Here is a 14,592-nt window from a genome sequence, read left to right on the forward strand (position 1 = left end):
CCTGAAAGGTTTGGCAGTCGAAACAGAAGGCTTTTTTTCACAGTACAAGAAATCAGCCCTCGACAACTTAACCGGCAGAAAAATATTTTTTTGAATAAATCCCTAAGCCCCGGGGTCACAATTTCATCAAAATTCTGACGTTCTCCAATTGACTCAAAAATGGTGCCAAACGGTTGCAAATGCTCCTCTGAAAGGTTTGGTGGGCGAAAGAGAAGGCTTTTCATCACAGGAAAAGAAATCAGCCCTCGACAACTTAACCGGCAGAAAAATATTTTTTTGAAAAAATCCCTAAGCCCCGGGGTCACAATTTCATCAAAAATCTGACGTTCTCCAATTGACTCAGAAATGGTGCCAAACGGTTGCAAATGCTCCCCTGAAAGGTTTGGCGGTCGAAACAGAAGGCTTTTTTTCACAGTACAAGAAATCAGCCCTCGACAACTTAACCGGCAGAAAAAGATTTTTTTGAAAAAATCCCTAAGCCCCGGGGTCACAATTTCATCAAAAATCTGACTTTCGGCAATTGACTCAGAAATGGTGCCAAAGGGTTCCAAATGCTCCTCTGAAAGGTTTGGCGGTCGAAAGAGAAGGCTTTTCATCACAGGAAAAGAAATCAGCCCTCGACAACTTAACCGGCAGAAAAATATTTTTTTGAAAAAATCCCTAAGCCCCGGGGTCACAATTTCATCAAAAATCTGACTTTCGGCAATTGACTCAGAAATGGTGCCAAACGGTTCCAAATGCTCCTCTGAAAGGTTTGGCGGTCAAAAGAGAAGGCTTTTCATCACAGGAAAAGAAATCAGCCCTCGACAACTTAACCGGCAGAAAAATATTTTTTTGAAAAAATCCCTGAGCCCCGGGGTCACAATTTCATCAAAAATCTGACGTTCTCCAATTGACTCAAAAATGGTGCCAAAAGGTTGCAAATGCTCCCCTGAAAGGTTTGGCGGTCGAAACAGAAGGCTTTTTAGCACAGAAAAATAAATCACCCTTCGACAACTTAACCAGCAGAAAAATATTTTTTTGAAAAAATCCCTATGCCCCTGGGTCACAATTTCTTCAAAAATCTGACTTTCGGCAATTGACTCAGAAATGGTGCCAAAGGGTTCCAAATGCTCCCCTGAAAGGTTTGGTGGGCGAAAGAGAAGGCTTTTCATCACAGGAAAAGAAATCAGCCCTCGACAACTTAACCGGCAGAAAAATATTTTTTTGAAAAAATCCCTAAGCCCCGGGGTCACAATTTCATCAAAAATCTGACGTTCTCCAATTGACTCAGAAATGGTGCCAAACGGTTGCAAATGCTCCCCTGAAAGGTTTGGCGGTCGAAACAGAAGGCTTTTTTTCACAGTACAAGAAATCAGCCCTCGACAACTTAACCGGCAGAAAAAGATTTTTTTGAAAAAATCCCTAAGCCCCGGGGTCACAATTTCATCAAAAATCTGACTTTCGGCAATTGACTCAGAAATGGTGCCAAAGGGTTCCAAATGCTCCTCTGAAAGGTTTGGCGGTCGAAAGAGAAGGCTTTTCATCACAGGAAAAGAAATCAGCCCTCGACAACTTAACCGGCAGAAAAATATTTTTTTGAAAAAATCCCTAAGCCCCGGGGTCACAATTTCATCAAAAATCTGACTTTCGGCAATTGACTCAGAAATGGTGCCAAACGGTTCCAAATGCTCCTCTGAAAGGTTTGGCGGTCAAAAGAGAAGGCTTTTCATCACAGGAAAAGAAATCAGCCCTCGACAACTTAACCGGCAGAAAAATATTTTTTTGAAAAAATCCCTGAGCCCCGGGGTCACAATTTCATCAAAAATCTGACGTTCTCCAATTGACTCAAAAATGGTGCCAAAAGGTTGCAAATGCTCCCCTGAAAGGTTTGGCGGTCGAAACAGAAGGCTTTTTAGCACAGAAAAATAAATCACCCTTCGACAACTTAACCAGCAGAAAAATATTTTTTTGAAAAAATCCCTATGCCCCTGGGTCACAATTTCTTCAAAAATCTGACTTTCGGCAATTGACTCAGAAATGGTGCCAAACGGTTCCAAATGCTTCCCTGAAAGGTTTGGTGGGCGAAAGAGAAGGCTTTTCATCACAGGAAAAGAAATCAGCCCTCGACAACTTAACCGGCAGAAAAATATTTTTTTGAAAAAATCCCTAAGCCCCGGGGTCACAATTTCATCAAAAATCTGACGTTCTCCAATTGACTCAGAAATGGTGCCAAACGGTTGCAAATGCTCCCCTGAAAGGTTTGGCGGTCGAAACAGAAGGCTTTTTTTCACAGTACAAGAAATCAGCCCTCGACAACTTAACCAGCAGAACAATATTTTTTTGAATAAATCCCTAAGCCCCGGGGTCACAATTTCATCAAAATTCTGACATTCTCCAATTGACTCAAAAATGGTGTCAAACGGTTGCAAATGCTCCTTTGAAAGGTTTGGCAGTCGAAAGAGAAGGCTTTTTATCGCAGGACAAGAAATCAGCCCTTGACAACTTAACCGGCAGAAAAATATTTTTTTGAAAAATTCCCTAAGCCCCGGGGTCACAATTTCATCAAAACTCTGACGTTCTCCAATTGACTCAACAATGGTGCCAAAAGGTTGCAAATGCTCCCCTGAAAGGTTTGGTGGTCGAAACAGAAGGCTTTTTATCACAGAAACATAAATCAGCCTTCGAAAACTTATCCGGCAGAAAAATATTTTTTTGAAAAAATCCCTAAGCCCCGGGGTCACAATTTCATCAAAATTCCGACATTCTCCAATTGACTCAAAAATGGTGCCAAACGGTTGCAAATGCTCCCCTGAAAGGTTTGGCGGTCGAAACAGAAGGCTTTTTATCACAGGACAAGAAATCAGCCCTCGACAACTTAACCGGCAGAAAAATATTTTTTTGAAAAAATCCCTAAACCCCGTGGTCACAATTTCATCAAAAATCTGACTTTCGGCAATTGACTCAGAAATGGTGCCAAACTGCTGCAAATGCTCCCCTGAAAGGTTTGGCGGTCGAAACAGAAGGCTTTTTATCACAGTACAAGAAATCAGCCCTCGACAACATAACCGGCAGAAAAAGATTTTTTTGAAAAAATCCCTAAGCCCCGGGGTCACAATTTCATCAAAAATCTGACTTTCGGCAATTGACTCAGGAATGGTGCCAAACGGTTGCAAATGCTCCTCTGAAAGGTTTGGCGGTCGAAAGAGAAGGCTTTTCATCACAGGAAAAGAAATCAGCCCTCGACAACTTAACCGGCAGAAAAATATTTTTTGGAAAAAATCCCTAAGCCCCGGGGTCACAATTTCATCAAAAATCTGACTTTCGGCAATTGACTCAGAAATGGTGCCAAAGGGTTCCAAATGCTCCTCTGAAAGGTTTGGCGGTCGAAAGAGAAGGCTTTTCATCACAGGAAAAGAAATCAGCCCTCGACAACTTAACCGGCAGAAAAATATTTTTTTGAAAAAATCCCTAAGCCCCGGGGTCACAATTTCATCAAAAATCTGACGTTCTCCAATTGACTCAGAAATGGTGCCAAACGGTTGCAAATGCTCCCCTGAAAGGTTTGGCGGTCGAAACAGAAGGCTTTTTTTCACAGTACAAGAAATCAGCCCTCGACAACTTAACCGGCAGAAAAATATTTTTTTGAATAAATCCCTAAGCCCCGGGGTCACAATTTCATCAAAATTCTGACATTCTCCAATTGACTCAAAAATGGTGCCAAACGGTTGCAAATGCTCCTCTGAAAGGTTTGGCAGTCGAAAGAGAAGGCTTTTTATCACAGGACAAGAAATCAGCCCTTGACAACTTAACCGGCAGAAAAATATTTTTTTGAAAAATTCCCTAAGCCCCGGGGTCACAATTTCATCAAAACTCTGACGTTCTCCAATTGACTCAAAAATGGTGCCAAAAGGTTGCAAATGCTCCCCTGAAAGGTTTGGTGGTCGAAACAGAAGGCTTTTTATCACAGAAACATAAATCAGCCTTCGAGAACTTATCCGGCAGAAAAATATTTTTTTGAAAAAATCCCTAAGCCCCGGGGTCACAATTTCATCAAAATTCCGACGTTCTCCAATTGACTCAAAAATGGTGCCAAACGGTTGCAAATGCTCCCCTGAAAGGTTTGGCGGTCGAAACAGAAGGCTTTTTATCACAGGACAAGAAATCAGCCCTCGACAACTTAACCGGCAGAAAAATATTTTTTTGAAAAAATCCCTAAGCCCCGGGGTCACAATTTCATCAAAAATCTGACTTTCGGCAATTGACTCAGAAATGGTGCCAAACGGTTGCAAATGCTCCCCTGAAAGGTTTGGCAGTCGAAACAGAAGGCTTTTTTTCACAGTACAAGAAATCAGCCCTCGACAACTTAACCGGCAGAAAAATATTTTTTTGAATAAATCCCTAAGCCCCGGGGTCACAATTTCATCAAAATTCTGACGTTCTCCAATTGACTCAAAAATGGTGCCAAACGGTTGCAAATGCTCCTCTGAAAGGTTTGGCAGTCGAAAGAGAAGGCTTTTTATCACAGGACAAGAAATCAGCCCTTGACAACTTAACCGGCAGAAAAATATTTTTTTGAAAAATTCCCTAAGCCCCGGGGTCACAATTTCATCAAAACTCTGACGTTCTCCAATTGACTCAAAAATGGTGCCAAAAGGTTGCAAATGCTCCCCTGAAAGGTTTGGCGGTCGAAACAGAAGGCTTTTTATCACAGAAAAATAAATCAGCCTTCGATAACTTAACCGGCAGAAAAATATTTTTTTGAAAAAATCCCTAAGCCCCGGGGTCACAATTTCATCAAAAATCTGACTTTTGGCAATTCACTCAAAAATGGTGCCAAACGGTTGCAAATGCTCCCCTGAAAGGTTTGGTGGTCGAAACAGAAGGCTTTTTATCACAGAAACATAAATCAGCCTTCGAGAACTTATCCGGCAGAAAAATATTTTTTTGAAAAAATCCCTAAGCCCCGGGGTCACAATTTCATCAAAATTCTGACGTTCTCCAATTGACTCAAAAATGGTGCCAAACGGTTGCAAATGCTCCCCTTAAAGGTTTGGCGGTCGAAACAGAAGGCTTTTTATCACAGGACAAGAAATCAGCCCTCGACAACTTAACCGGCAGAAAAATATTTTTTTGAAAAAATCCCTAAGCCCCGGGGTCACAATTTCATCAAAAATCTGACTTTCGGCAATTGATTCTAAAATGGTGCCAAACGGTTGCAAATGCTCCCCTGAAAGGTTTGGCGGTCGAAACAGAAGGCTTTTTATCACAGGACAAGAAATCAACCCTCGACAACTTAACCGGCAGAAAAATATTTTTTTGAAAAAATCCCTGAGCCCCGGGGTCACAATTTCTTCAAAAATCTGACGTTCTCCAATTGACTCAAAAATGGTGCCAAAAGGTTGCAAATGCTCCCCTGAAAGGTTTGGCGGTCGAAACAGAAGGCTTTTTAGCACAGAAAAATAAATCACCCTTTGACAACTTAACCAGCAGAAAAATATTTTTTTGAAAAAATCCCTAAGCCCCTGGGTCACAATTTCTTCAAAAATCTGACTTTCGGCAATTGACTCAGAAATGGTGCCAAACGGTTCCAACATAAATCAGCCTTCGAGAAAAATCCGGGGTCACAATTTCATCAAAATTCTGACGTTCTCCAATTGACTCAAAAATGGTGCCAAAAGGTTGCAAATGCTCCCCTGAAAGGTTTGGTGGTCGAAACAGAAGGCTTTTTATCACAGAAACATAAATCAGCCTTCGAGAACTTATCCGGCAGAAAAATATTTTTTTGAAAAAATCCATAAGCCCCGGGGTCACAATTTCATCAAAATTCCGACGTTCTCCAATTGACTCAAAAATGTTGCCAAACGGTTGCAAATGCTCCCCTGAAAGGTTTGGCGGTCGAAACAGAAGGCTTTTTATCACAGGACAAGAAATCAGCCCTCGACAACTTAACCGGCAGAAAAATATTTTTTTGAAAAAATCCCTAAGCCCCGGGGTCACAATTTCATCAAAAATCTGACTTTCGGCAATTGACTCAGAAATGGTGCCAAACGGTTGCAAATGCTCCCCTGAAAGGTTTGGCAGTCGAAACAGAAGGCTTTTTTTCACAGTACAAGAAATCAGCCCTCGACAACTTAACCGGCAGAAAAATATTTTTTTGAATAAATCCCTAAGCCCCGGGGTCACAATTTCATCAAAATTCTGACGTTCTCCAATTGACTCAAAAATGGTGCCAAACGGTTGCAAATGCTCCTCTGAAAAGTTTGGCAGTCGAAAGAGAAGGCTTTTTATCACAGGACAAGAAATCAGCCCTTGACAACTTAACCGGCAGAAAAATATTTTTTTGAAAAATTCCCTAAGCCCCGGGGTCACAATTTCATCAAAAATCTGACTTTCGGCAATTGATTCTAAAATGGTGCCAAACGGTTGCAAATGCTCCCCTGAAAGGTTTGGCGGTCGAAACAGAAGGCTTTTTATCACAGGACAAGAAATCAACCCTCGACAACTTAACCGGCAGAAAAATATTTTTTTGAAAAAATCCCTAAGCCCCGGGGTCACAATTTCATCAAAAATCTGACTTTTGGCAATTCACTCAAAAATGGTGCCAAACGGTTGCAAATGCTCCCCTGAAAGGTTTGGTGGTCGAAACAGAAGGCTTTTTATCACAGAAACATAAATCAGCCTTCGAGAACTTATCCGGCAGAAAAATATTTTTTTGAAAAAATCCCTAAGCCCCGGGGTCACAATTTCATCAAAATTCTGACGTTCTCCAATTGACTCAAAAATGGTGCCAAACGGTTGCAAATGCTCCCCTTAAAGGTTTGGCGGTCGAAACAGAAGGCTTTTTATCACAGGACAAGAAATCAGCCCTCGACAACTTAACCGGCAGAAAAATATTTTTTTGAAAAAATCCCTAAGCCCCGGGGTCACAATTTCATCAAAAATCTGACTTTCGGCAATTGATTCTAAAATGGTGCCAAACGGTTGCAAATGCTCCCCTGAAAGGTTTGGCGGTCGAAACAGAAGGCTTTTTATCACAGGACAAGAAATCAACCCTCGACAACTTAACCGGCAGAAAAATATTTTTTTGAAAAAATCCCTAAGCCCCGGGGTCACAATTTCATCAAAAATCTGACTTTCGGCAATTGATTCAGAAATGGTGCCAAACGGTTGCAAATGCTCCCCTGAAAGTTTTGTCGTTCGAAAGAGAAGGCTTTTTATCACAGGACAAGAAATCAGCCCTCGACAACTTAACCGGCAGAAAAATATTTTTTGGAAAAATTCCCTAAGCCCCGGGGTCACAATTTCATCAAAAATCTGACTTTCGGCAATTGACTCAGAAATGGTGCCAAACGGTTCCAAATGCTCCTCTGAAAGGTTTGGCGGTCGAAAGAGAAGGCTTTTCATCACAGGAAAAGAAATCAGCCCTCGACAACTTAACCGGCAGAAAAATATTTTTTTGAAAAAATCCCTGAGCCCCGGGGTCACAATTTCTTCAAAAATCTGACGTTCTCCAATTGACTCAAAAATGGTGCCAAAAGGTTGCAAATGCTCCCCTGAAAAGTTTGGCGGTCGAAACAGAAGGCTTTTTATCACAGGACAAGAAATCAACCCTCGACAACTTAACCGGCAGAAAAATATTTTTTTGAAAAAATCCCTGAGCCCCGGGGTCACAATTTCTTCAAAAATCTGACGTTCTCCAATTGACTCAAAAATGGTGCCAAAAGGTTGCAAATGCTCCCCTGAAAGGTTTGGCGGTCGAAACAGAAGGCTTTTTAGCACAGAAAAATAAATCACCCTTCGACAACTTAACCAGCAGAAAAATATTTTTTTGAAAAAATCCCTAAGCCCCTGGGTCACAATTTCTTCAAAAATCTGACTTTCGGCAATTGACTCAGAAATGGTGCCAAACGGTTCCAAATGCTTCCCTGAAAGGTTTGGTGGGCGAAAGAGAAGGCTTTTCATCACAGGAAAAGAAATCAGCCCTCGACAACTTAACCGGCAGAAAAATATTTTTTTGAAAAAATCCCTAAGCCCCGGGGTCACAATTTCATCAAAAATCTGACGTTCTCCAATTGACTCAGAAATGGTGCCAAACGGTTGCAAATGCTCCCCTGAAAGGTTTGGCGGTCGAAACAGAAGGCTTTTTTTCACAGTACAAGAAATCAGCCCTCGACAACTTAACCGGCAGAAAAATAGTTTTTTGAATAAATCCCTAAGCCCCGGGGTCACAATTTCATCAAAATTCTGACATTCTCCAATTGACTCAAAAATGGTGCCAAACGGTTGCAAATGCTCCTCTGAAAGGTTTGGCAGTCGAAAGAGAAGGCTTTTTATCACAGGACAAGAAATCAGCCCTTGACAACTTAACCGGCAGAAAAATATTTTTTTGAAAAAATCCCTAAGCCCCGGGGTCACAATTTCATCAAAAATCTGACTTTCGGCAATTGACTCAGAAATGGTGCCAAACGGTTGCAAATGCTCCCCTGAAAGGTTTGGCAGTCGAAACAGAAGGCTTTTTTTCACAGTACAAGAAATCAGCCCTCGACAACTTAACCGGCAGAAAAATATTTTTTTGAATAAATCCCTAAGCCCCGGGGTCACAATTTCATCAAAAATCTGACGTTCTCCAATTGACTCAAAAATGGTGCCAAACGGTTGCAAATGCTCCTCTGAAAGGTTTGGCAGTCGAAAGAGAAGGCTTTTTATCACAGGACAAGAAATCAGCCCTTGACAACTTAACCGGCAGAAAAATATTTTTTTGAAAAATTCCCTAAGCCCCGGGGTCACAATTTCATCAAAACTCTGACGTTCTCCAATTGACTCAAAAATGGTGCCAAAAGGTTGCAAATGCTCCCCTGAAAGGTTTGGCGGTCGAAACAGAAGGCTTTTTATCACAGAAAAATAAATCAGCCTTCGATAACTTAACCGGCAGAAAAATATTTTTTTGAAAAAATCCCTAAGCCCCGGGGTCACAATTTCATCAAAAATCTGACTTTTGGCAATTCACTCAAAAATGGTGCCAAACGGTTGCAAATGCTCCCCTGAAAGGTTTGGTGGCCGAAACAGAAGGCTTTTTATCACAGAAACATAAATCAGCCTTCGAGAACTTATCCGGCAGAAAAATATTTTTTTGAAAAAATCCCTAAGCCCCGGGGTCACAATTTCATCAAAATTCTGACGTTCTCCAATTGACTCAAAAATGGTGCCAAACGGTTGCAAATGCTCCCCTTAAAGGTTTGGCGGTCGAAACAGAAGGCTTTTTATCACAGGACAAGAAATCAGCCCTCGACAACTTAACCGGCAGAAAAATATTTTTTTGAAAAAATCCCTAAGCCCCGGGGTCACAATTTCATCAAAAATCTGACTTTCGGCAATTGATTCTAAAATGGTGCCAAACAGTTGCAAATGCTCCCCTGAAAGGTTTGGCGGTCGAAACAGAAGGCTTTTTATCACAGGACAAGAAATCAACCCTCGACAACTTAACCGGCAGAAAAATATTTTTTTGAAAAAATCCCTAAGCCCCGGGGTCACATTTTCATCAAAAATCTGACTTTCGGCAATTGATTCAGAAATGGTGCCAAACGGTTGCAAATGCTCCCCTGAAAGTTTTGTCGTTCGAAAGAGAAGGCTTTTTATCACAGGACAAGAAATCAGCCCTCGACAACTTAACCGGCAGAAAAATATTTTTTGGAAAAATTCCCTAAGCCCCGGGGTCACAATTTCATCAAAAATCTGACTTTCGGCAATTGACTCAGAAATGGTGCCAAACGGTTCCAAATGCTCCTCTGAAAGGTTTGGCGGTCGAAAGAGAAGGCTTTTCATCACAGGAAAAGAAATCAGCCCTCGACAACTTAACCGGCAGAAAAATATTTTTTTGAAAAAATCCCTGAGCCCCGGGGTCACAATTTCTTCAAAAATCTGACGTTCTCCAATTGACTCAAAAATGGTGCCAAAAGGTTGCAAATGCTCCCCTGAAAGGTTTGGCGGTCGAAATAGAAGGCTTTTTAGCACAGAAAAATAAATCACCCTTCGACAACTTAACCAGCAGAAAAATATTTTTTTGAAAAAATCCCTAAGCCCCTGGGTCACAATTTCTTCAAAAATCTGACTTTCGGCAATTGACTCAGAAATGGTGCCAAACGGTTCCAAATGCTTCCCTGAAAGGTTTGGTGGGCGAAAGAGAAGGCTTTTCATCACAGGAAAAGAAATCAGCCCTCGACAACTTAACCGGCAGAAAAATATTTTTTTGAAAAAATCCCTAAGCCCCGGGGTCACAATTTCATCAAAAATCTGACGTTCTCCAATTGACTCAGAAATGGTGCCAAACGGTTGCAAATGCTCCCCTGAAAGGTTTGGCGGTCGAAACAGAAGGCTTTTTTTCACAGTACAAGAAATCAGCCCTCGACAACTTAACCGGCAGAAAAATATTTTTTTGAATAAATCCCTAAGCCCCGGGGTCACAATTTCATCAAAATTCTGACGTTCTCCAATTGACTCAAAAATGGTGCCAAACGGTTGCAAATGCTCCTCTGAAAGGTTTGGCAGTCGAAAGAGAAGGCTTTTTATCACAGGACAAGAAATCAGCCCTCGACAACTTAACCGGCAGAAAAATATTTTTTTGAAAAATTCCCTAAGCCCCGGGGTCACAATTTCATCAAAACTCTGACGTTCTCCAATTGACTCAAAAATGGTGCCAAAAGGTTGCAAATGCTCCCCTGAAAGGTTTGGTGGTCGAAACAGAAGGCTTTTTATCACAGAAACATAAATCAGCCTTTGAGAACTTATCCGGCAGAAAAATATTTTTTTGAAAAAATCCCTAAGCCCCGGGGTCACAATTTCATCAAAATTGCGACGTTCTCCAATTGACTCAAAAATGGTGCCAAACGGTTGCAAATGCTCCCCTGAAAGGTTTGGCGGTCGAAACAGAAGGCTTTTTATCACAGGACAAGAAATCAGCCCTCGACAACTTAACCGGCAGAAAAATATTTTTTTGAAAAAATCCCTAAGCCCCGTGGTCACAATTTCATCAAAAATCTGACTTTCGGCAATTGACTCAGAAATGGTGCCAAACGGTTGCAAATGCTCCCCTGAAAGGTTTGGCGGTCGAAACAGAAGGCTTTTTATCACAGTACAAGAAATCAGCCCTCGACAACTTAACCGGCAGAAAAAGATTTTTTTGAAAAAATCCCTAAGCCCCGGGGTCACAATTTCATCAAAAATCTGACTTTCGGCAATTGACTCAGAAATGGTGCCAAACGGTTGCAAATGCTCCCCTGAAAGGTTTGGCAGTCGAAACAGAAGGCTTTTTTTCACAGTACAAGAAATCAGCCCTCGACAACTTAACCGGCAGAAAAATATTTTTTTGAATAAATCCCTAAGCCCCGGGGTCACAATTTCATCAAAACTCTGACGTTCTCCAATTGACTCAAACATGGTGCCAAAAGGTTGCAAATGCTCCCCTGAAAGGTTTGGCGGTCGAAACAGAAGGCTTTTTATCACAGAAAAATAAATCAGCCTTCGATAACTTAACCGGCAGAAAAATATTTTTTTGAAAAAATCCCTAAGCCCCGGGGTCACAATTTCATCAAAAATCTGACTTTTGGCAATTCACTCAAAAATGGTGCCAAACGGTTGCAAATGCTCCCCTGAAAGGTTTGGTGGTCGAAACAGAAGGCTTTTTATCACAGAAACATAAATCAGCCTTCGAGAACTTATCCGGCAGAAAAATATTTTTTTGAAAAAATCCCTAAGCCCCGGGGTCACAATTTCATCAAAATTCTGACGTTCTCCAATTGACTCAAAAATGGTGCCAAACGGTTGCAAATGCTCCCCTTAAAGGTTTGGCGGTCGAAACAGAAGGCTTTTTATCACAGGACAAGAAATCAGCCCTCGACAACTTAACCGGCAGAAAAATATTTTTTTGAAAAAATCCCTAAGCCCCGGGGTCACAATTTCATCAAAAATCTGACTTTCGGCAATTGACTCAGGAATGGTGCCAAACGGCTGCAAATGCTCCCCTGAAAGGTTTGGCGGTCGAAACAGAAGGCTTTTTATCACAGGACAAGAAATCAGCCCTCGACAACTTAACCGGCAGAAAAATATTTTTTTGAAAAAATCCCTAAGCCCTGGGGTCACAATTTCATCAAAAATCTGACTTTCGGCAATTGATTCAGAAATGGTGCCAAACGGTTGCAAATGCTCCCCTGAAAGTTTTGTCGTTCGAAAGAGAAGGCTTTTTAACACAGGACAAGAAATCAGCCCTCGACAACTTAACCGGCAGAAAAATATTTTTTTGAAAAATTCCCTAAGCCCCGGGGTCACAATTTCATCAAAAATCTGACTTTCGGCAATTGACTCAGAAATGGTGCCAAACGGTTCCAAATGCTCCTCTGAAAGGTTTGGCGGTCGAAAGAGAAGGCTTTTCATCACAGGAAAAGAAATCAGCCCTCGACAACTTAACCGGCAGAAAAATATTTTTTTGAAAAAATCCCTGAGCCCCGGGGTCACAATTTCTTCAAAAATCTGACGTTCTCCAATTGACTCAAAAATGGTGCCAAAAGGTTGCAAATGCTCCCCTGAAAGGTTTGGCGGTCGAAACAGAAGGCTTTTTATCACAGAAAAATAAATCAGCCTTCGATAACTTAACCGGCAGAAAAATATTTTTTTGAAAAAATCCCTAAGCCCCGGGGTCACAATTTCATCAAAAATCTGACTTTTGGCAATTCACTCAAAAATGGTGCCAAACGGTTGCAAATGCTCCCCTGAAAGGTTTGGTGGTCGAAACAGAAGGCTTTTTATCACAGAAACATAAATCAGCCTTCGAGAACTTATCCGGCAGAAAAATATTTTTTTGAAAAAATCCCTAAGCCCCGGGGTCACAATTTCATCAAAATTCTGACGTTCTCCAATTGACTCAAAAATGGTGCCAAACGGTTGCAAATGCTCCCCTGAAAGGTTTGGCGGTCGAAACAGAAGGCTTTTTATCACAGGACAAGAAATCAGCCCTCGACAACTTAACCGGCAGAAAAATATTTTTTTGAAAAAATCCCTAAGCCCCGGGGTCACAATTTCATCAAAAATCTGACTTTCGGCAATTGATTCTAAAATGGTGCCAAACGGCTGCAAATGCTCCCCTGAAAGGTTTGGCGGTCGAAACAGAAGGCTTTTTATCACAGGACAAGAAATCAACCCTCGACAACTTAACCGGCAGAAAAATATTTTTTTGAAAAAATCCCTAAGCCCCGGGGTCACAATTTCATCAAAAATCTGACTTTCGGCAATTGATTCAGAAATGGTGCCAAACGGTTGCAAATGCTACCCTGAAAGTTTTGTCGTTCGAAAGAGAAGGCTTTTTATCACAGGACAAGAAATCAACCCTCGACAACTTAACCGGCAGAAAAATATTTTTTTGAATAAATCCCTAAGCCCCGGGGTCACAATTTCATCAAAATTCTGACATACTCCAATTGACTCAAAAATGGTGCCAAAAGGTTGCAAATGCTCCCCTGAAAGGTTTGGTGGTCGAAACAGAAGGCTTTTTATCACAGAAACATAAATCAGCCTTCGAGAACTTATCCGGCAGAAAAATATTTTTTTGAAAAAATCCCTAAGCCCCGGGGTCACAATTTCATCAAAATTCCGACATTCTCCAATTGACTCAAAAATGGTGCCAAACGGTTGCAAATGCTCCCCTGAAAGGTTTGGCGGTCGAAACAGAAGGCTTTTTATCACAGGACAAGAAATCAGCCCTTGACAACTTAACCGGCAGAAAAATATTTTTTTGAAAAAATCCCTAAGCCCCGTGGTCACAATTTCATCAAAAATCTGACTTTCGGCAATTGACTCAGGAATGGTGCCAAACGGCTGCAAATGCTCCCCTGAAAGGTTTGGCGGTCGAAACAGAAGGCTTTTTATCACAGTACAAGAAATCAGCCCTCGACAACTTAACCGGCAGAAAAAGATTTTTTTGAAAAAATCCCTAAGCCCCGGGGTCTCAATTTCATCAAAAATCTGACTTTCGGCAATTGACTCAGGAATGGTGCCAAACGGTTGCAAATGCTCCTCTGAAAGGTTTGGCGGTCGAAAGAGAAGGCTTTTCATCACAGGAAAAGAAATCAGCCCTCGACAACTTAACCGGTAGAAAAATATTTTTTTGAAAAAATCCCTAAGCCCCGGGGTCACAATTTCATCAAAAATCTGACTTTCGGCAATTGACTCAGAAATGGTGCCAAAGGGTTCCAAATGCTCCTCTGAAAGGTTTGGCGGTCGAAAGAGAAGGCTTTTTATCACAGGACAAGAAATCAGCCCTCGACAACTTAACCGGCAGAAAAATATTTTTTTGAAAAATTCCCTAAGCCCCGGGGTCACAATTTCATCAAAACTCTGACGTTCTCCAATTGACTCAAAAATGGTGCCAAAAGGTTGCAAATGCTCCCCTGAAAGGTTTGGCGGTCGAAACAGAAGGCTTTTTATCACAGAAAAATAAATCAGCCTTCGATAACTTAACCGGCAGAAAAATATTTTTTTGAAAAAATCCCGAAGCCCCGGGGTCACAATTTCATCAAAAATCTGACTTTTGGCAATTCACTCAAAAATGGTGCCAAACAGTTG

Source organism: Podarcis gaigeae, assembly GCF_964106915.1.
Source record: "Podarcis gaigeae genome assembly, chromosome: 7".
NCBI lineage: Eukaryota > Metazoa > Chordata > Lepidosauria > Squamata > Lacertidae > Podarcis > Podarcis gaigeae.